This window comes from Nipponia nippon, unplaced genomic scaffold (assembly GCF_047370975.1).
Source record: "Nipponia nippon isolate SJK-2023a ecotype South Korea unplaced genomic scaffold, ASM4737097v1 scaffold_2, whole genome shotgun sequence".
Classification (NCBI taxonomy): Eukaryota; Metazoa; Chordata; class Aves; order Pelecaniformes; family Threskiornithidae; genus Nipponia; species Nipponia nippon.
Genome location: NW_028262336.1, coordinates 107194339 through 107217774, shown reverse-complemented (window position 1 = coordinate 107217774; position 23436 = coordinate 107194339). Strand labels below are relative to the sequence as shown.

The 23436-nt window shown below is 41.0% G+C and overlaps 1 protein-coding gene across 5 annotated transcripts in view; it reads left to right on the top strand.

The window, feature by feature from the left end:
* The first annotated feature begins 1567 nt into the window (after nucleotides 1-1567).
* The window catches only part of FRY (FRY microtubule binding protein), a 250388-nt gene continuing 228519 nt past the window's right edge, over nucleotides 1568-23436 (top strand). For 4 of the 5 annotated variants that reach the window (XM_087756432.1, XM_087756431.1, XM_087756427.1 and 1 more), the window contains exon 1: nucleotides 1568-1627. The gene's annotated coding sequence lies outside the window, so the exon portion shown is untranslated. The remainder of the gene's footprint in view (nucleotides 1628-23436) is intronic. The other variant, XM_087756428.1, reaches the window with a different exon arrangement.

Here is a 23436-nt window from a genome sequence, read left to right as displayed (position 1 = left end):
TGACAGCTTGACAGGTCAAGTGGAGAACCGGGATACACATCTCAAAGACACTATATTCTTTGAAATTTCAGGAGAATTCAGAGAGAAGTCGAAGAGACACCCCAATTAGTGTCGCCACTAATTTCACAGTTTTACTTGAGCCTCTAATTATTTGTAAAGATTAATGACACATCTCTTGACCAGCAGCTCTGCACATGGATGCCAGCCCAGCACACACGCAGGAGGAAAACACTACAGGTGACTTTGGCAGGAGGGAAAGGTGCAGAAGACTCAGTGGAAGGGTACGGCGAGAAAGAACATCCCTCCCTAGGAAACCAGGCCGCATCAGCTATGCTGCTTAAGGAACAGTGTGTTTCTGGTAGGAAAAAGACACTGAGGTGCTTTTACAGGCCTATTTTCTTCAAGCTGAGTAGAAGCTGGTATACATCTTAGTATCGTACTGCTGACAAACTATTTCGCAAACCAACGCATTCACCCTTGTAAGAACAACCTTCTCACAACTTGTCTGTATTCCTAGCAGACTATTTTTATATAAAAAGTATTTTTAAAAATTATCTAAACCGACATGAATGGGTTTAAGTCTTTCCTGGTTGACTCCTTTCGTACATACCGTCACCTTGCAAGTTACCTGACACCGCAGACTTAAACCCCCACCTTTTACCAGCTCCTCGCCGGCTGCCGCAGCGGGCAGCTAAGGGAGCGCTCTCACGGGGTGCCTCCGAACCCCGCGCAGAGCACTCATTGCTCCTTCTTCTTCTGCTTTGCGATTTCACCTAACCCAGCGGACTCCTTTCGGACCCGCACCCCAACGAGGATTTCGGTATGAGACCTCCGTGCTGTCAGGTACCACCGCCACTGCACGTTTCCCCGAAAATCCCCCGGTTCATGCCCTGTGACACTCCCCACGGCCCTGTTCCGCGCACCGAGCTCCCCCCTCCCGAGCGGGGTTATCTGGCCCGGGACGCTCGCTGCCCGCCCACCCCAGGAGCGGCGCCGGCATCGCGTAACACGGCGCCGACGCCGCTTCCAAGCACCCGCCGATGCAGCGGGAAGCCTCTCCGGCCGCCCTCGCCCGCCCTGCGCCCGCTCCCAGCGCCGGCAGCCGGGCTCCGCGGCCCCACGGCCGGGGCCTGCCCCGTCGGCCGCGCCCCCGCCCCACAGCCGGCGGGCTCTGCCGGGGCTGCCTGCCTTTCCTGCCGCGACGCCCGGGCCGCTCCGTGTTTCCCTGAGGGACGGAACGCAGCCGCGCCCGCCATGCCCGCCTCACGCCCGGCACAGCCTACAGCCCGACGCCCCCCTCGCCTCTCGGGGCGCCCCGGCGGGGAGGAGCCGCCCGCCTCGCCCCACGCAAGGACCTCCGGGCGGGGCGGCGCGATTTCGCCGCTGACGGGGACCGCCCGGAGCCACCTCCGCCTTCCCCCTCCCTCGCTCCCCCCGCGGCGGCGGCGGCAGGACCCAGGTGAGAGCGGGGCGGTGCCAGGCGCCGCTGAGGGAGGGCCCGGGCGGTTGCGGCGGCGGCGGCTGCCGATCGCGAAGGCGGGGTCGGGCGGAGGGAGGCCGGGCTCAAGTTGACAGGAGGGAGGGAGCGAGGGAAGGAGGCGCCGGTGGCTGCGCTCGCCGGGCGCGGGTGAGTGAGGGAGCGGGCGGGCGGCGGGCACGGGGAGGGGAGCGGGCGGCTGAGGCGCGGCGCGTCCCCGGCGGCTGGCGGGCGGCTGGAACGGGGAGGCGGCGCTCGGCCGCGCCCCGGTTAACGAGGAGAGGCGGGGACAACCGGGCGATCCCCGGCTGCGCTCCGGGGGGTTTGCGGCGGCGTCTCTTCTTCCCTCGCAGCCCGGAAGAAAGTTTCGGGGATGCCGCTGAGGTGGGGGGCTCCCCCTTCCCCTCAGCCGCACGCCCGCGTCCCTTCGCCTTCTCCACAGAGCCCGGTCGCCAACAGGCAGTCGCCCACCCTGCCGCCGCCTTCGCTCAGCGCCCGATCCGAGACAAAGCCGCCGCCCCACCTGCCGCCCCGGCCCCTCTCCCCGCCGCGGGGCCGCCTCAGGCGGCCCCGCGGCGGGGAGAGGGGCCGGGGCGGCTCTCCTATCAGTGGCGGGCGTGTGGAGAGCCAGTGGTCCGCTGAGCACCAAGCAAACTTATTTTTAGATGTGCCTCCTGTCTCAATGCCGCTTAAAAATAGCACAGTCCTTATTTAAGGAGTGGGAAAGAAAGTGGTTCTGGAGGCCTCGTGGTGTTTGGGGTTTTTTTTAAAGCCTTTTTTTTTTTTTTAGAGAAAAAACATTGTTTGAGTGGTATAGGCAACTGCGAGGTGGTTAATATCCACAGGTATGCACTGGATGCTTTTACTATATCTTCATTAAGGTCACCTCATAAGCATGTGAACAATGGCTTTGTCCTCCGCAGTGTGTCTTCAGCGTGAGATGCAAGGTCTCGTGTACGCACAACACCTGATTCACACACTACTGTTCACAGGGTGACTCAAGCTTTTCTGATCTGTCGTCTTCTTTGTTTTCTGTCCTGTCACCTCTCTCTGGAACACCTGCAACATGTGGGTGATGGCGGGTTGATGGAGTGGTAACTGGCAACAAGAATCAGTACTGTTTATTGTTCTTTGAATTAACCTTGTGCTTTTGTTTTAGCTACTGTATCTCAGCTGATTCTAGTGACAGAACTACCATAACATAAACTAGTCTTATTGTGCCAAATGTGTAATATTCTATCATTTGCATCAATGATATGGTCATGATCGCTCACAAAGGAGAATTGTGATTTCTGTTTTGAAACCAATACAAATATATGGGAGACGTGTGTAAATGAAGTGTAAATGAAAAAGGAAAAGTATATCTCCAATAGGGAAAGGAATTTTAAGAAAAAAGCATCGAATCATAGAATATTTCAGACTGGTAAGGACCTCTGGATGTCATCTAGTCCTGCCCCTGTGCTCAAAGCAGGTCCAGTTGGATAAGGTTGCTCAGACCTTGTCCAGGTGAGTTTTGAGTGTCTCCGAGGATGGAGATTCCACAGTCCCTGTGGTTGTAGTGCCAGGGTCTGACCACCTTAGTGGTGAATTTTTTTTTTTTTTTCTTAATCTAATGGCAATTTCCTGTGTTGCAGTTTGTTTGCGTTTCCTCTTGTCCTGCCACTGTGCACCTCGCATCCATCCGTGGGTGATTGTAGTCATGTGCACCTGTAGTGCTAGAAGATAGTAGAAACCATGCTAGTGTTTTGGACCAAAGGGCTGATTGTTTCATGACGTCATTCTAAGTATAATTGCTAGATTTTATTCTCATAAATTGGAAATGTATTCTTCCCAAGCATTTGCTTAACATTTCCTATTTATTTGAATGTGGTTAATAGCAGATTAGCATATTAATTTAAACTGCATAAACACCTTATGAAGACTGTTTGTTGTTTTCTTTTTTTAATCAAATAAACGTCTCAAATAATTTACCCATCTCTGTCCATTGGCCCTTGTGTTCCTTAACCTGAATTTGAGACAGTTTGCTCCCAACTTTTGCAAGAGTCCTTTCACCATTAACAGTGTCATATAGTCTCTTGGAATGACAAAGAGTCTACTCATTTTAATAGAAGGAAAGCTTTTTGGCTTTAATCTTGAAATAGATTTTCCTTGGGAAGGGATCTGCCTTGAACAATACAGTACAACGTGTTATTACTGGGAAGTTGCCTTGGTACTATATAGTCATTGTTTAATGCTCTGGAGAAGCCTTGGCAGATATTTATGATGCTGTTGATGTGGTAAATTATGTGGGCACCTTTTTTCATTCAGCAGGAAAAAAAAAATGTTTTTAGGCTGTGCAGAATAAAAATCTGCATGTTCCCCATTGTGACACATGACTGCCAAAATTACTTGTTTCCTAATTTGCGTAAATTCTTGGATGTTGCTGATAATGTTTCAAAAGCAGGAGAATGTATTTGTGATGTGATTCATCGTATGTCACTTCTGGATGTGTCTGGGTAGAATTTCAAAACATTAGTATGATGCTGCTTAATAGCAAATGCTTCTGAATAACTCATGCTTTCCATTAGAGCCATATCAAATAATTTATTAGAAGCCGTGTGAATGGCTGGCTGCACTGAATTTGATGATATTTGGAATCGTTTGATAAATAATTTAACTCACTTTTCCAGATAGCATCTGCCATTTTATAATGATGGAAACACCTGACAGTTATGCTTATTGGCATGTATTAGTTGTAGTGAGCTTCCACTTAGGAAGAAATCAAATGTATGGGGGTTTTTGTTGTTGTTGTGGTTTATTATTTTATTTAGTCCTGTAATGCCTGTGTGAGTCTTAGATATTCTTGACAAACCTCTTCTGCAGGCTCACTGAACTCTGGATTATATATTTGAGATTTTAAATTTTACCACTGCTAATATTTTAGGGCTTTTACTATTCTATTTTCTGTTTCAAGAGTGGACTGCTTAGTTTGTTTATGTTTTTCCCAGTCTGTGTTAATCTCCTGTTAGCACATCAGTGTGTTAAAATAAATAAACTAATGACACATTACATTTCCATAAAATAAAACTTTTTTTGGGGGGTATAAAGGCTTTATCTGATTTGACAGTATTTGGGAATGATTTGCACAGTTGCTAAAACGCTTTATCTTGGACAATTAAGATCAAAATCTTGGAACGGGAGGTCATGATATGTCTGCAAGCAGACCAGGATAGCAGTGATTCATATAATAAATTTCAGTCTGAATTTGGACAAGAACATAAAACTGGGAATGCGCTTGTTAGACACATGAATGGTTTGCTTATCGTAGTGTGTACAGAAAGGCTGTCACTAGCTTTAACATTATTGTTATAGGACGGAATTTCATAATGCAGCTCATATGTTTTCAGTTTTATGGCCTGGAGGACTGAATGTTGGAGTGGCTGTGCTAAATTAAACCTGGGGTCTGTGACAATGACTAATACCAGGTGCTTCAGAGGGAATTGTAAGAACAAGTGTGAGACAATTTGCATCCCATGTTCAAGGTGAATCCAATGCTTTGTAGTTTGGAATTGGCTTAAAACCCAAATAATATTTAATAGCCTCTTCAGATGTTATTATGCAGAATTATGATAATTTTGGACATACTTGTTGCTGATACAAGTAGCCAGTCTAGATCTGTAGCTAATTTGGGGGGCAGCTAGTTTATGCAGGGGTTTTGTTTGCTTGCTTGATGCCAGACTGTTTACAGTCTCAGGCCAAATTCACTGAATATTTTCCACCAGATTCAATGATGAGGGCTAATGTGACATTCGGGAAAAAGAGGTGCTTCTGCCCGCATGCTTATACTTCGAACTTCAGTGGTGACAACACTCATCTGGGTGTGAAACCTGCCCAGTTGCGGATTCCTTCTCTGTTTGTGTTGGGGCAAGGTCTGGAACAGAAACCGCTGCTCAAAGAATCCCATTATCACCAGTTTGTAGGGTGGTCTGGGGTGTGTATCTCTCAGCTTCTCCTGTGGAATTGAAATAGAGACCATGCCCATGCTTGCTAGCTAGGTCTTTTGTTTTGGACTTGGGAAACTGGTGAAGTTTGTGTTCCAACAGCTGCCCTAGTGAGTGTTCAAGTATTTTATATATAAACAGCACCAACAAACAATAAAAAAGTCTGAAATGACCTTGTAGGCTGATACTTACTTACTTACTTGAGTCTCCTGAGCTATGGGCTTGACTTAAAAGTGGGGGAAAAAAACCAGGCATTGTTATAGTACGGTCTATTTCTGAATATTGCTCAATTCCAGGATCAGTATCGTCTTGAATGTGGGATGCTTATCATCTCACATTTATTCTTAGAGTCTGTTTCTGAATACTGTTAGATTCCTGATGTTGATGGCTTCTGGTAAAAGTAAGTTGTGTGCTGTGTGAATATGTATTTATGAACATGTCAAAATAATACGTGGTAGAATGGTACCAGTCAATATGATTCAGTGAATACCTGTGAACCTAAGCCTAGATTTCATTATGGTATTGCTTAGGAATTTTTGCTGGCTTTTCTGAACTTTATAGTCTTTGCATGCAGCCCTGTGGAGGGTTTTGAAAGGTTTACAGTTTGCTGGTGAAATTCTGCAGTACCTTCCAAGAGCTCCAGACAGGCTGCACGCTACATTTGAGGACTTAAGTGTTTGAACTTTGATTGAAATTGCACAGGGTGCTGTTCTAAGTCAGTGTTCCTTCAACTTCTCTGTGAGGTGGATGGCTTTACGTTTCTTCTTTCTAGAAAGAAATCCATGACTTGCATATATATACACCAGACTGGCCCTGAAAGGAGTGCTATGGCTCCTGCTCAAGGGTTGCCTCTCCTAGACTAGAAATCAGCAGGCTGCTGTGCAAATCCCACGGCAGCTTCACCAGTTTAAGCAATTTCTCCTAATGTATCATCCAAACGCGTTTTCCACAGAACACTTTGTGTTCGCAACACAACCACTCGTTCTGTTCTCTGCTAGCGGCATCGTTGCTGCAAGCATCTATAGCAGGAGACTGCTATAGATGGCAGTGTCAGACTGGAGAAACGATGGGAGAATTTTTGGTGACTACAGTCACAGGAGGTGAGAACTAAATTTAAAACCTGGATTTCTGTCCCTGGTAATTGAAGTTTTCTTTCCCAGTATAGCCTGGGTAGAAATCATAGCTTTTATTGACTTTTTGTTATATTATCCATGTCAACCAAGAAATCTCCTTAGGTGTTTTAGGCAAATGTCTAAAAGCATAGAGGTAAAAACATAGTACGTGTTCACTCTCATACTTAAGACTCAATTCTTGAAAATTTGTATGTTAGAAAAAAAGATTCTTATAAATCCCTCATCACGTTTTCAAATGAGCTGGAACACAGCATGTGATAATACAAATAGTGTTACTAATGTCTGTAAAATATTAGCCCATGCTTCATGGTAGAGCATTTTGTTTTATTTCAGTTACATAAGAGCACAGATAATTAGAGTACTTTGAAAAGAGATTAAATAAAAGTGTCAGTCATCATTGTACTTTATTCTTTGCATCATAGTATGTGGTTTGTCTTGGAGCAGAAATTGCAAGGCCTCCAGACCAGGCCGTGACAGGGCGTACAAACTTGGCACGGGATTCCATGCCAGAGCGCCTCTCTGGAGTGAGACTGGAACTTTTCCGTGTGCTACATATGAAAGGGAGTGGAAGACATTCAGGCGTGCTATAGGATATTGCTGTCTTCTAAATTGAATACTAGGTGTATTCTTATTTAAATAGGAATTGGTTTTCAAAGATAAGCTCTTTGCACAATAGATCTCTGAAAAAGAATCTTTATCTCAACTTGTGGAAAGCTTTATTTGGGAACGGAGCACCTATATTCATTCACTGCAGGACTTTTCACTGTGATCATCGTATGTGTACCTGACAAGTTGTATAAAAACAACACAGTGGTGTTTGGGTTTTTCTTTAGGGTTGAAATCAGATAGATACTACATCCTTTTTATTACTTAATATTTTCTTTCAGATGTCTTTATTGAAGATCTAATTCTATGCAAAAGCAAAAGTAATTTGAATAGCTGCTATTGTTCATTGGAAAAAATGCTACGTACTTTTGTGCTTAGTATAAAGACAATACAAACATACTTCCAGAAAGCAAGCTGATTTTCTCTTAAGGTAGAAGCAGGCCGACTTGTTGAGAGTGACAACCTTACTGCTGCTGGGCAAGAGCATGACTTTAACCTCTGTGCACGTGATGAAACACCACAAATGATCCTGCAGTTAGTGTTGGCACTGAGGGTGAAATGACAGACAAGAAGTAACATAACAATTGTTTTTTATTGTAGTATAGCAGTGTAGACTCTTCTTAAGTGGGTAATTCCATACATTTTAACATTTAACATACATTCCATACATTTACCTGTTTAACAAGTAATTTTAACAGACTTCACAGAATTTTTCTCCCAGTGTGATGAGTTTTGAAATGAGTTAGAAGGAAAGCTGTATGCATTCACTTAATCAGAATTTTTTCTGAAATTGTTTAATGAATCCTGGTTAGATGCACTTTCAACTTGGTTATTATTAAATGAATATTCTCAGTACCTTAAAATTCTACATTTTATATACATAAAAAGCTGTATATTCATTTGAGATATTTATAGCAATACATATTCTGAGAGAGAGATTGTTTTGGCTATTAAAAGTTTTGTTAGACAGTCTTTGTTAGAATAATATATTTGTTAGAATAAAATAAATATTAATAAATAAATTTAATTTTTAAAAACCCCATGATCTGTGTCTTTCAAATTATATTTGCCTGTTTCTTCTGTCTCCTGATTAACTGTGATCATCATTAACCGCAAGCCTGTCCTCCCGTGAAGCTAGTAAAGCTCATTTGCTTATGAATTTTTATCTTACGGTTCATCTGATGATTATGACCAATGGTTTTACTATGTTGAAGGCATGGTAAAGTTTCTCTCCATGTGTGCTCTGCTAGTGTGTCATATGATGTGAATCCATACTCCAGTCTTTATCTCATTCAGGGCATTTATTGGAGCTGTTCATCAGAAGCTTGTTCTTCACTTGGCCATCTGTTTCCAAAAAGCGTGTAGCAATTTAACTACCTTTGAGGTCGCTATCCTGTCAAAAATCAGTAATATCTGCCAAGCGGCTGAAAACTATTGGGAGGGGAAGAGAGATGTTTGCAGACCTTGTGACCACATAAGCTTCTTAGTTTTAGCAAAGCAGACCTGAAATCTGTATTTTAGTTATTCTGCAGCACTCGGGATTCTGATGCTCTCCTTAAAGACATATATCTCAAAAAAGAAAGTTATTTGTGTATGAGAAGTTTAAAATATGTGCTGAAAACAGATAATATTTCTTGGAATGCCTAGTGTCAACAGGATACTCCTAAAAATACTGGTTTATTTTAAATAAAATACCAGACCCACATTTAAAAAAAAAAACAAAAACATAAATTCTAAGTTTTCATAGCTATTCCGAAAGCAGCAATAGCTACAGTTTATTCAGGCAAGACATTTTGATGAGTGTGTATCTTACAGCTTAATATCCTGACTATCTCTGCAAGAGTTTGTACAAGGAGTGTCATAAGTCAGATGTGGGACTGGGGCACCTGTCAGAAAGAATAGCTTTAACAAATACTGCAAATATAAAGCTCCTGCTCCTCCTATTAAAAATACTTGCGGAGTCACGTACTCCAGCACCATGTTTGACTCAGTTTAAGTAAGGTTTTTATGATATGTTATTTCAGTTCTGGCCTGTTGCGGTGTCATTTAGCAATCTCGTCTGGAAGTCATATTACAGAAGTCATCTTGAAATTAATCCATACCATGCAAATAGGAAATCATCCCATAACAAAGGAAAATCAATATCCTGTTTCTTTTAATTGCAGAAAGAAGAATAGAAAACTGTTTTCTGTCAATAACGATTGATCACAAATAAACCTTGCAGCACTCAGAAGTGTGCAGTTGGCATTGACATGCTGTACGTTCTCAACAGTTTAGTCTTACTGTATAAACAGGAGATGAGAAGTGAAATCCCAAAGAGAGAGATAAAAGGAAAAGCAAAGATTGCGAAAATAAATGTAATTTCTAAATTAAGGAAATTTGATAGATTGATGTGAAGGGTGAGAGGGGATGAGATTTGGATAGAGATGAGGTGAATAAGGAGCATAATAAAGGATGAAGGGGGAGAAATTGCCATTTATGGCAGAAGAGAAATGAGGGCAGGTAAAGCCTTTTGAAAATCAGCAGTGTCCCAGTTGAAGTACAGCATATAACTCTGCATTTACTAATTTGAATACATTCTTCAGAAGAGTCTGTGGTTTTCTATTTCACGTCAAGCTGACTTTTTGAATAGCTTCTTACATTTCATTGCACGATTTGTTAGCTGTAATTAATTTGCTAGCTGTAAATCACCTGGGACTGATTCTTCACTCTTCTCAAAGTTGGTCTATTGTGAAGAAAAAGTAGAAAACTTTGTAAGTCTGGGTAGTCAGTGTCAGAACCAAGTGAGAATTTTGCAGGGCTGATTTTCCCTGTTTAAGGACAACACTAGAAGGTGTAACAAGGACGCTCTGTCACCACGTAGGCTTAGGGAAGTCACGCTGCAGTGATATTTCTTCCCCAATCTAAGCATGGCAAGCAAATGGCTTATGGCCATTTACAGTAGCCTCTTGAGAACACAAGCAGGTGCCCTTCAGAACAAAAATATTTGTTTTATGTTGCTCGTGCTGTTCATAGAATGCTTACTAATGTAATCTCAGAAGGTAAAAATACATCATTTGTTTCCATTCTCTGTATACATACAGTATCTTGTCTACTAGATGGAAAACGCTGCCATCATAAAAGGAAGAGAGAACAGCTGCCTGTATATTTAGCTCTGACTGTTGTCTTTTGGGTCAGATTGAATGTTTCTGAAAGGAGGAGGGAAGGGCAATTACGCTCAAGGAAGGTATGATCCAACTGGAGCAGCTTCTGAGGGGTAATGACGAGGAGGAAGGGGGCAGAGAGCCAGAAGCTGCAGCACAGGTAAAGGTTGGGAGACAGAGAAGCGTGGGTCTGCCCCCAGCAGAAGTCAGTCCTCAGTGGCTACTTCTGTACCACTACGTCCACAGGTCAGGACCTGGACGTGATGCTAAGCTGACCTCAGTCTGGAGCAGCTCTGTCACAGAGAGAATGCGATCAGATCCGGGGGCAAGCTGACTGGTGAGCAGTGTGGACAGCTGAGGTTTGGGGCTGTGGCTTGCTTCGTGTCCTGCCTTTTGTGCTTCAGTGTGGACATGACTCAGAAGTGATGGGGAAATAAAAGGCTGGGTTTTAGGGAGCTAAAGCTGTGTAAGGTTGTACAAATACCAATTTGTTAGTGATGCTATTTAGAAGAAGTTGTTCTGAATAATTTATTAGTCCTTGGAGGAGACTATATGGATGATTTTCTCCTTAGGAAGCGGCTGAAGATTGGTGGGTTGGAAATAAGGTCCAGAGGAAAGAACAGTTCCTGCATGGACATAGTTATGGGTTGGATTTGATTTTGAGCTTTTTAAATAGTGTCAACTGGCAACAAACCACCTTGGATTCTTCTTGTGTGCAGTTACATTGCTTAAGGTTCCTATTTTTGTATTTTAATAAAATACAACTTCAGAGACCAAAAGCTGTAGTTTGGGGGATTCTTTTCTTCTCTCTCTCTCTTATGTTTTTTTAACACTCTGACATAAAAATGGGATGGGGAAACAAGACTGTTCCATCTGAAGTCTGCATTGGGTTTCAGCTGCAAATGCTAATGCAATTTACACAAATATGAGACCAAAAGGAACAGTCAAGAACATGTTCTTATCTCTGACAGATTGATCAGTGCGCAAAGTTCTGTGTAAATACAGGTATTTAGTATGATGACGTGATTGGCTTTTGCCAGCTTTCCACTGAACTTTTGAGTGAATTTACAATTTAAATTTATAAGCCTATTTAAAGAGTTGGTGGGTTGTTTTATTTTTAATGTGTTGTTAATTATAAAAATGGAAGAGACTGAGATTCCCTTAGTTCCTACGGTCAAAGTTATTAGTGGAGGGAAGCACACTGTGGGAAGGTTGCTGTAGCTGCCTTTTTTTCATTGTCTTTAAAGTAATTTCTGGGCTGTCTTTTTCCTATCACTACTTTCTTTCTTCTGCCTTAGAAGCTTTGCTGTGGAGTCTTTTTTCCCTTAATAATTCTGGTCTAGCAATTCACATGCTAATATCTACCTTTGAGGTGTATGGTAGCAGTATCTAAAGTCCTTCTGTTCACAAATGAGTCTCCATTCTTTGAACAATCTGATTATGTTCCCCATCCCTTGGGAGGATCCACGTGCTGCCTCCAGGACTCTGGAACAGTTTGTGAGTGATGAAAGTCTGATGGTACTTAGGCCACTGAATCCATCTGTGAAACAGCAGTACTTAAATGATGTCTGAAGCAATCTGTAATGTTATGACTCTGTTTCTCATTTCTGCTGCTATTAAAAGGTGAAGGAAAGGAGGAAATGGCTGAGGTGGTTTTCTGTTGTTTTCAAAGATTTAAATAAATTGCATAGGTTGGTTGAGCTTTTTTCCCCCCTGGAAGATCAGGAAGAATCGATATATCCTTAATATGCCACGTAAGTCATAGTTGAGCATTGCTGTGGCAGGTAGTTCATTATGTACAGTTTGTTGGCCTGTGAAATTATTACAGTAGCAGTTATAGTAGGTTAAAATTATAGATTAGTGTTTTATTATAGCATAAAAACTGTGTTTGAAAAAGAGTGCAAAAGGCAATACTTAAACTGCTACCTATTGATAGAGCACTGTGATACTGTGCTGGGTGAAAAGTTAACATCAGTACGCTTGCAGACGGCAGGTCACTTTGGTTACTGGAAATTACAGAAGATTCTGAATAAGTTTGTGTTGTGTGAAATTCAGTGTGGACCTGTATTAGGATCTACTTCTTCAACAAAAGGAATAAAATAAAATACATATACACCATTGAGACATCAGAGTAAATATTGCTCTGTGTTGATGGCTTAATAGATAAGATAGGCCCTGAAATTACTTTTTTCCGGACCCAACCATATGAATAAGTTGTCAGCAAAGACATGAAGATCTCTGTTTACGTACAGCCATTTGCTGTCCAGAGAGTGAGCAGAAATAGAACTGAGAGACTGGCAACAATGATAAATAGGCTTTGGAAAACCTTCCATATAAAGCAAGATTGAGAAGATTGGCATAAAGGAAGATTGAGAAGATTGGCACTTTTCAACTTTTTCCACTTAGAACTATATGCAGAATACTAGCCTTTATGAGCAAAGGGAATTGTGTGTTCTGTCTACCCTTTTTGACCGAAGAGCTAAGACTGTGTAATAAAGTCAAAAAACCTCAAGTACGCAAGAACTTCTTTTTAGATGGTGTGTCATTAGTTTATGTAATTAACTGACAAAAATATCTGAGCCGTGAGAAGATGCTGATATTTCTACAATAAAAGATTAGATGCTTAAATGTAATATATGCATGCAATATATAAATCACTTCAGTATTTTTGAAGTTCTTTCTGCTATAAATCCTTGCGCTTCAAAATATAAGCAAACTAGATGGAACAACTGAAAAGACACTTTCCCAATCCAGAATTGTCCACTGACGAATTTCTTGCACCTTCTGTCAAACCATCTGCTACAGGCTAATGAACAGGCAGCATGCTGGATAAGATGAAGCACTTGTATGAGCTATTTTGATAGCTCCCGTGTTCCTTTCAGTGGGAACTCTGTGATTAATGAAGCTTAGAGTTAAATTTTTGAGGGCGGGGGCGGGCAAAGTGTTCTTGCTATGAGCTTCCGCACTGCAGGATGCTGTTGACAGAGAGGGGTGACAAACCCACATCACTGTTTTTGAAGCATGTTTCAATGTTTTCTGCTAAGCTTCCATTTAGCAGAAGAACATCTGAGTAACCTCTGTCATGTGCCCATGGGAAGTAATGACTGAATCGAGAGGAGTCCCAAGTTATGCCCGTTTTGGGCTGGAGGGATCTGCATAATTCCAAACATCATACATCACTCCGTAGTACAAAGCAGGTATCAGTGCTGGAGCTACAGCCTAGCTAGAACAAATACCAGCTTCATTTTAGGATGTACCTGAGATATCTGTCTCTGAGGAGGCACCACCATCAGCTCTTAGAGTGTCCTCCTGCTGCCACTCTGGACATGATACCCCACAAACATTTTTTCTGCCTGTGGCAGACGCAGACGTTGTGTTTGAAGCTGTATACAGAGACAGTATTTATTTATTTAATGAATTCCAACATATGCCCTTTCAAAGTATTCTTAAGTATGCTTCATAGGAGTATTTGTGAGGGATCCAATTTTACTTGGTAACTTAATAATTCTTGCATTTGTCAGGATTATAAAAGGTTAATGAGGCCATTTGGTCACCATTTAGTGATTCCTGTGATTACTGTTGAAGTATGAGCTGCTTGTAAGCATCGGAGGTGCAGTACCAACAACAGTAGGGTGGAAGAGGCTGGTGTCCTGGTGCGTTACCATCAGAGTTGTCAGCACTGCTGGTGGCTTTCCAGTCTCTAGACCTGCTTGTGATCAAAGCAGAAGCACGTCACTGAACACTGGTGGGCTGCTCTAAGGACAGGAGAGCAGTGACGCTAAGGACGCTCTTCTTGCAATACGGTAGCTGTGGGTTTGCCTGCTAACCCAGCGTTATAAGAAGTTGGACTGAATCTGTGTTGCCCTATCAAGACTCCTTGCTGGAACCTTATGCTAAATTACATTGTCTCTCTTTTAGACAATAAAATTTGGCTTATCATTATTGGCATTTTGCGTGTAGATCAAGAATGCAATTATTTTCTTTTGTTTGACTATTGTTTTTTATAAAGGGTTAGAGAGTGAGCATGCCCAGGTGTTCCTCAACACCGCAGATACACTGTGTGCTTCTTTGCTAGCAGCAATTCTGATGGCTTAAAAGTTTTGCTAAATCAACTATGACCTGTCAAATATGCCACTGCAAGCAGATCCACAAAGTGAAAAGCCATTACGGTCATATTGGAGCAGTCTGTGCATTGTGCCCACGTGCATTGCATTAATAACCAAACTTTGGAGCTAATTAACTTTTCACACAATCTGATATTCAGCCTGTTATCTTTGATATATTTAATGAACTTTCCTAATACATTAAGTTGCATGTAGCTAGCGCACAAACTGAAAAAAGAGCTACGGGTATTACTGATAGATCAACCTATTTCAGTCCATTTTTTCTGTACTAGAATAACTTGAGTGACTTCATGTTTTCAATGTGCCTACTTTCAATAAACTGACCAACTTAGTTTCCATGACTCTCAAAGAGGGCAAGAGCTGTTGCAGCTCATTTGTCATTCCTCATCTCCCATAGCTGTGCATAAATCCATGGAAGTTAAAAGTAGATTTGGGGACTTCCTGTACTTAATGTTTCCTGGGTTATGATCTCCATTCCATAACTGAAAAGGCTCTGACATCTCTGTGTAAATACTTACTTTTATTCTTTTATTTGTGGGGATGTCAATTAAACCCAAAAGCTAAAGTTGCTAATCATAGGCATTCTGGTGACTAACTAGTGTGTAATATTGTATAATGCAATTCTGTAGGGAGTCTCCTTAATTTTTACACAAAATATAACCAAATGATCTAAAACTGATCTGTTCACATTTCTTTTTTTTTTTTTTTCCTCTCTCTGCCTCTCTATTTACCAGCTTAGATGCTTTAAAAACATTTGAGTTTCCTGAAGCATGTCCAAAGTCCTTCAGTATTTGGGGAGAGGAGAACAGATTTAAAGGTCTTAAATAGATTTTCTGTCCCAAGCAAGACCATGTAAATAGTAACTGTAGTTTCACCTGTGTGAGACCTGTATCCTCCTCAGTTGATACCTGAGGACCAGGATTTGCTGCAGCATCTCAAGCAGCACTAGATGCTTGTGTGTGGGCAACTGAATCAAGCCCCTACTGCCATATTAGAGGCTGTAAAACTGTTACAGTATCTCAGAGCTACAAAATCCTATTAATTTCTGAAATAAGTCCTTAGAAATACCTTGAGGTAAAATAGTAAGGTCAGAAATTTTATGGCATTAGATGCTTTTAGTGAGACTAGGAGCATCACTAAATGAACTTTGAAGATATAGGCTACTATACTGTAATTCTTTTAAATTTGTCTGTGTCCTTACTGCTGCTGGAAGGAGCACTCCCACTCAACATCACTGAGTGCATTAAGCTTTAATAGCAATTTGGGCTGGATCCAGTCTATCGTGACAAGTAGTCTTTTAGATCAAAAACATCTTAAAATTTGGAGTGTAGTCATATCTATCTTTGAATAGATAGTGTTGCTATTTTTAATTGTTTGAACTATTTTATTTTGATTTAACTTTCATTTAATCTTAGCAGTCAGAACCAGGAGGTACTGCATCCTGTAACCATCTGGCCTTTTCTTTCTTGTTTTCGGTTTAAAAGATTTGAAAACTGTTTGTATGTTAATGTGTATAGTGCAGATTGTGGCGGGACAGAAAGGTGGGTGGGTTGTTGATCTACACTTTTTTATAAAGATTGAAAATAAATCCACTCTACCTTGCTTTATTTGACCTCACACTTCTGACTATCAGCTGTAGAATATTGCTCTACAATTTGAATAAAAGAATGTCAATAATGAGTCTTCATCATGCCACATATGATTCAGAAAGCCCTATGGATTTTGTTGCCGGTCAGATGGGAAAGTAACCCTTTCCAGCGTAGTCTTGTTTAATATTCATCATAGGAGTTTGACCACTTAAACAAAGAGATTGTTGAGACTTAGCTGGTGGTCAAAGTGAAAGATAACAAACATAGCACTTTTTACATAACAAGGTCAAACTGCTCAAGTTTGTTCAAGGAAAGATTTTCAAGTAGTAGTTTATTTTATTTGCTGTTACTTTAAATAAACATTTTCTTCTCTAAAGAATTATTTTCTGTATTTTTTTAATGAACTCGATCTAAGTTTTATGACAAGGCTTAACAATAAGGTCTCATTTCAGGATGCTGCTAGTTTTCAGTACTTCCAGCAGAAATTTGTTAGTATTATCAGTTCCTGTGGTTAGGCTTTTATAAAAAATTCCTGCTTATTTGCTTGCATAATTACTTTACCATTATAATTAATTAGGAAGTATAATTTGCGTAGGTAGGCTTATACTGTTCTCCTTTTGGATTAAAGTTAGAATGGGAGTCTAAACAATTGCAAGTTTGAGCTCTGAAACTTTATTGTCTTAATTTTATGCCATAAAAAGTCAATTAATGCAAGATGTATTTTAGTCATGCCCTATTCATGGGGAGTTGTTCATAGCTTGTCTTCAGGAAAGTGACTGAAGTTTGAGGAAGAAAACTTTCTCCTCTATGTAGTATCCATGTTATGCTTGGTACCAAATGTCGAGAGCAGATGCGAATGTAGGGGTTCCCCATTGTGTTTGTGCAAAGAGGACAGTATGTGCACAAGTGCTAATTCAGTGCTATTGATGAACTTCCAGCAGTGTTTCTACGAAAGTGTCATAGGAGGATTCTCACATTAGTATATGATGCTTTTTCTCCTCTGATACCACTTGTGAAGCCTCTCTGATGGGCACTGATACGACTGCAAGGCATTGGGGTTAATGTAGCAGCCTCTAGAGCACACTGCAGTACCCTCTGTTGCAGTGATTAGCTTTGTGCAGTCTGTTTGCCAGGTGATCTTGGCTGGCTGTGAGACCACCTCTTCAAACTATTGTAGTCATAGCAAAGGGCTGGGTTTTTTTTCCTTGTTGAAATAATTGCAAATTGTACTGTGATCTAAGAGTATTGCACTTCGTTACTGGGGTTGCAGTCTATGTTTCTGCATAGTGCAAATTGCGTGGTTTATATGTGAGGAGTCAACATTGGCTCCTGAGGTCATTTAGTGTACGTGCTATCTAGCATATTAATGAAGAAACTGAATCAAGAACGTAAGTTTTGCCTTGTGTGTGGAAGGCGGTCACGATCGCGCAGTTCCTCAGCGAGCTCTGAGGAGATCACTGAAAATTAGTGACTTGGCCAGTGTTTGAGCAGGAGCAGAGAAGCTGAAGCAGGAGTGTTCAGCTGAACTGAACTGGAGGTGTAATCCTGGTGCCCTCTCTTGCTGGTGGAGCAGCTTCTGTTGTCTGAAAGAAATGCAATGTACTGAAGGCTAGTAATTTTCTATCTACATATGGAGAGTTGTGGTTAACTGTGTGTATTGTGAGTGTGTGCATCACTGGGGCTGACTCAAAATACAGTATGGAGGTGTGGTGACCTTGTCACTGATGGATGGGAAAAAGTATTTTAAAAAGTGTAACTGCATACGTTTTTCAGTGGTATTTGAGGCTGCGGCTTCTTTAGGCAGGACATTAACATCATCCCGTACTGGGAGCTTAACATTTTTCTGTGTTTGAGCCCGGTTGTCAGGGAGCAGCAGGACGAGGCTGCTCTGCCAGAGAGACTGCCAGCAGCCAAGGGTGACAACAAAGAGAGCAGTCCCACATTACCCAAACAAGAAGAGTGGAACAGTCTGGTGACAGTACCCCGTCTGCCAGACAGGCCTGTAAATCATGAAGCAAGTCCAAGGTCAAGTCAGCTGGCCAGGGCACGTGGCCAGGCGCAGGCATACCTCGTGAGTGGCTCAGGCAGGGACCAAGGGCAAGACTGAGCTTCAGCGTAGCTCCCAAGCCAAAGAGGGAAACCCCCAACAAGGCTTTTCATAGCTCTTTCCCACACAGCTCTTCTCACAGCTCTCCGGCAGCACCGCAGCGGAGCTAGCCTTAAGCACAGCCAGCTGGCCCCCTAGGAAGAGGTGAAGAGGTAGTGCACGGGGCTTTGGTGCTGACCTTGAGTATCATCTCTATGCCTGGAGGAGGTAGCTTCAGTCAGCTATGCTTTCTTCTCTTGTGTTCCTGGACATGTTCACTGACAACTGTGAGGCTGTGAAAATATTAATAAACTTCTGATCCAATTTGCTTCACACTTCACCCTATTATCTTCATGTGTATTGAGCTGGATGGGAAGAAGATGGATCTCTGTGGGACTCCACAAGTGAAGATTTTAGAGGAAAGAGCAGCACAAGGAAACCACTGTGACTTGCTCAGCTCTGTCACAGGACAACTGACACCCACTCAGTACAAGGCTGGTATTTTCTACTTTCAGGAGGCGGTAGGAGTCCACTGATGATCATACCAGACCTGAAGGGAATGCTCACCAAGGCTTGCAGATCTATAAAGGACAGTGGGGTCTCAGCCAAGCATAAACCACTAACAGTTTTTCTCTCTGGGTAATATCCATCCTACTGCAAGACTTTGAAATGTCTGGGTTTTTGGAGTTTTTGTGGTATGATAGCTCCTTCAGAAAAGGGAATTCTGCCTTTTTTTCCTTTTAACTGTGGTGAAGATAATTATTGTTTAAGGGAAATATCACACAGTTCATCATTTTAACAAAGAACGATGAGGGAACAATATTAAGGACTTACTGGGAAGGGCCATGAGCTCTCTGTGTATATCACTGTTTCAGTGCTGGTAATAGTATAGTTAGATTTTTACATATTAAAGAAAGCTTAGAAATTGCTGCCAGGATGGTAACTAACGATATGCTCAAAAGCACAACTTGAATCAGTGTTCCCTAGAGACCCCAGCAGAGATATCACAAGTTGAACACCTTTGTGAAAAAGCAAGTGTAAGCGTGGGGCAAACAGGAAACGTTTGCTGTTCTGCTTTACAAGTTGAGGGAAGGAGTGCTGCAGCGTTAAGGCGTTAAAGATGTCTCTTCTGGATTAACGAGATGCATAAACAATCCTCAAACCGGAGGGGAAAGGAAGTATGATTGTGTGATGGAACAGCAAACGGAAGGTGAGAATTAACAGGATCAAGACTATTGGAGAAACATAGGAAAAAGGGGTGAGGAAAAAGTGAATTAGACAGAAAGAAGAGAGAAATTGGACAGAAAGAAGAAACTCATTGGAAAGGACAAATAGCTGGGCCAAAAGCTCCTAGAAAAAGATGTATTTATTTTGAGAAGATGGAAAATTATATGTATAACAATGCTGGAAAAAATGAAGAAGGGGAAAGAAAACATTGAAATATAAATTGTATCTTCTGTACATTGTATAGTACCAAGAAGACTGCCAGATATGAAGACATTTTTTCATTAAGGTACTTGCTGAAAACAAGTGATTTAGTTCTAAAGCTTAATAGTGATTTTAAAATTTATAGTTTTTGAAAGGTAGACCATTTCCCAATTTACATAAGGACCACAGGACAAGTATTGTATCCGGACATGAAATTCCATTCTGAATTTTGCTGGTGGTAATTCAAACCTACGTATTTATACTTAGCAGTAAAAGAGGAACTAGCTAGTTCTTAGAAAAGTTACCGTCTCAATATTGCTAAGCAAATGAAAGTTTATTGATATTCTGGAAACTGTGTATGGTTCATGGTGTAATAAGAGAGACACGTCTACATTCATGGTGTAATAAGTAGAATATGAAGTAATCCAACAGCTAAATCTAATATTAGTTTACAGATTCACTGATTAAGGCTAGGGAGTGAAGAATAGTGTTGCCATGGTGAAGTCTATACGATAAAGCACAAGAAGAACAAGCTAGTGAATAATTGATACATGTCTAAGATTAGAAACGATCATTTACAGTGCGCTCTTTGATATTCATGCATGATTTTTACTTTAAAAAACCTCAGAGAAACACATTAACATAGACTGTGACAGGTTTTTGCATAAACTTTTAAGCAAAGTACCAATGGCTTATGTGTGCAAGAACACACAAATATACAGTTACTGCAGTGCTAAGATTGAGAATTCAGGAATAAACCAAAAGTTCAAAAGTGGAAGGCTTTTAGCATGGGATGTATTTGGCCAGGTTGCATGTATTACTGTATTTCTTAGAAATATAACAGAAGTAAATGTGTATCATAAGATTCAGTAAGACAAGTTGTAACCTTGTGCCTGTGTCCTTACGTCCTTCTGGTCATATAAAATAGCTCTTAATTTAATTTTTAAAGCTTTAGTTTAGAAGTGATTTAGTAAGGTGTCCTAGGCCACCTTGAATTAAGGAACAGTACTTACAAGTGTCCTGATAAAGCTTAAAGACACGCTTTTTCAGAACAGATGAAAATCTGACTGCTGTTGCAAAGGTATCTCTGAGTAAAGTAATGGAAAGCTGTTTTCTGAGATAAACATTGTAGATCTGCTGGAGCAAAGAACTGCAGGCATCATGCCTTTATAAACAGTTTTGCTTAATAAATGTGTCATTTATTTTTATAAATGTATGATGGAAATCAGTGAACATACACAATAGTTCTAAATACAGTCCAGCTGCCCTGTAGGAAACTTTACTTGTCATAAATTCCTCTTTAGCAATCCCAGTAGCAAGAGCTATTTTTCATTTTCAATTAACCCCATTAAAATAAATAAAATACATGCAGTTGGCTCGCATACAACAATCCTGAGGTTGGGGGTGTTGTTTTTTCTGCTTGCAAGCTGAATGAAATTATTTAGGGAAAAAAAAAATGACTGATATGAAGTAATCTCTGTATAAATATTGTGTGCTTAATTTCAAATATTTTTTTTCACTCTTAATGCCTGAAGTTTGCAAACCATCTTATAGTAAATGCATCATTAAAGCAAACATCTCTTCATGTTCTCTAGGGAGAGTGAAGTTATAACCAGGTTATGACCATATATTTAGAACTTTAAAAAGGACAAATCAGAACAAATCAAAACTAATTCAATAGTTACTGTGAAATAGTGATGGCAAATATCAAGGGACAGAAGTGAGAGATGCCTTAAAGAAGGATGGCAAATATCAGCATTAGGTTCAATTTTCGTTAATTCCCTGCCTAGAATAAGTAGGGAGTAGCATATAGCACATAACAAAAAGTTCAGATTTGTATTACGTGATGAGGCACTGTATTTCCTTCGTCAACTTCTAAAGCTGCGCAGGCTTCCTGCGCATTTTTCTGCTTAAAAATAGGCAAACTGCCACTAGTGATTATAATTGAATCAAGACATGCAAGCTGAGAGGAAAAGGAGAGGGGTTGTCTTTCTTAAACATAGTAGGGACAGAGGATCATAGAGGTACTAGATACGTATAAAAGTGATCAGCATTTTTGTTAGCTGGTTTGTAGCATGCCTAAATATTCCTGTTTCCCACAGAGAGACATATTTAAAGACTGGGTTTTCAGCCTTGATTTTTGTTGTCTGTCCCAGAACTGAATCAAATGTAAAACCTGCATTGGTGTTTTATACGTCGATGGTTTTATACAGACCAACCATGGTCTGCGTCGAAGAAACTGTATTCAAGACCTGTATGTTTTTCATGCTTGTATTATGTGCACAATGCTTTAACAATGTATTCCTACTGAACAGGGAAGAGGCTTTGTGTGTGTCTGAAGCAATGATCCATGTATAAGTAATAGTAATACTTTGTGGTGTTCTCTTCAAAAAGATGTTGATGTAGTTGCTTGGTGGAATGGTTGCATTTCTTCCTGCATTCTTCGGTCAACATTACATTAGATATTAGAAAACCACCTTATTAATTGCAAAAAAGGGTAGGATTTTCCAGTACATTGAAGGTCTCGGATATACATGTCACTGGGGAACGTGGACTTGGTAAATGTACTTTGAGAAAAGACTTTGTGAAGTTTATTTTTGAGAGAGGGGATTCTAGCTGGGCAGTTAAAATAGACATGAAAATGATACAGACCAAAAGCTAATAACCATAGTTAACCTCAAAACTGAAAAGCACTTATCTTTCAGCATGGTCCCGTCATTAATGGGAGACTCCTCAGTGAATGGCAGCTGTTGTCTGGTCCTTGCCCTCCTATTCATCCCTTTGAAATGACAGTTAGAGGGATGCAAACGTTTCCCTCTGCACATTGGACTCAGCAGTTCCTCGGGCGATGCACCAAGCCGGGGTCATGGCGTTGGCAGCAGAGGTGCACTTTCTGTGACCGGTCCTACACTATGTTGTGAAGCTCTGCTGAGCGGAGCTGACGTGGGCTGGGTTTTGAGGTCTACTGGTCAGTTAAAATTGTGTTATAAAATTATACACAGCGAAAGAAAGCTGTGTTAATGCATAAACACTACAGACACGTTATTTTCCTTAATGAGCTTTTCAGAAATTTTGAAGTAACATCTTGGAAAAAATGGCAGCATTAAAGCCTGTCTGTTTATGTGCACATGCCTCCAACAAAGGCAAAGAGGGTATCTTCTTTTTAATAGATTAGTGAAGGGTTAAGCCTGTATTTCAGCTACCTGGTATTTGCTGGTTTTCTGTTATATTTCCATGGAATTTAGATTATTTTTTTCTAGGCCTTATTTCCCATATAGGTTGCTAAGCATCAGTAAATTAATTCCGTATATGTTACTATCTATGATTTGCATACACGAGAACATTAACATTGAAGTTGCATGCATTTGTTAATATTTGTTTACATTATTTCTTTCTAAGACGTTTCTTGCAGAAAAGCAGATAGTGCTGAGTATTGCAAAGCACAGATATTCTGAAGTTTCTCTCTCAAAACTTGAAACTGTGTTATGTAGTTTCCCACCTGGTTTTTTAATAGAGTGATAGACATTTGTCAGAGGCTTCAGTGTCAGAGACGAACAGATCTGGAAGTTCCTCGGAGCACAGTGGAGAAGAAGAACGCATCAAGGGCTCTGCTCACTATTAATACTTTTGAGGAAAGGATGTGTAGTTGAGATAGATGTTCATCTTGTTTTGTTAGGGTAAGTTTTGAATAAAGTGTTCTCTGCTTAATTCTGAAGCAGTTCTCTGGCAGCATGATTAACAGTGGTTTATTGTACAACTGAAGAAAGCAATATTGATTGCAAGTATAAAGGCGTCCTTACAGATGCTTTCTGAATTGTTTAGTTTTCCTAAATGAAGTCATCTTTTAAAGAATTTTGCAACTGAAGGTCT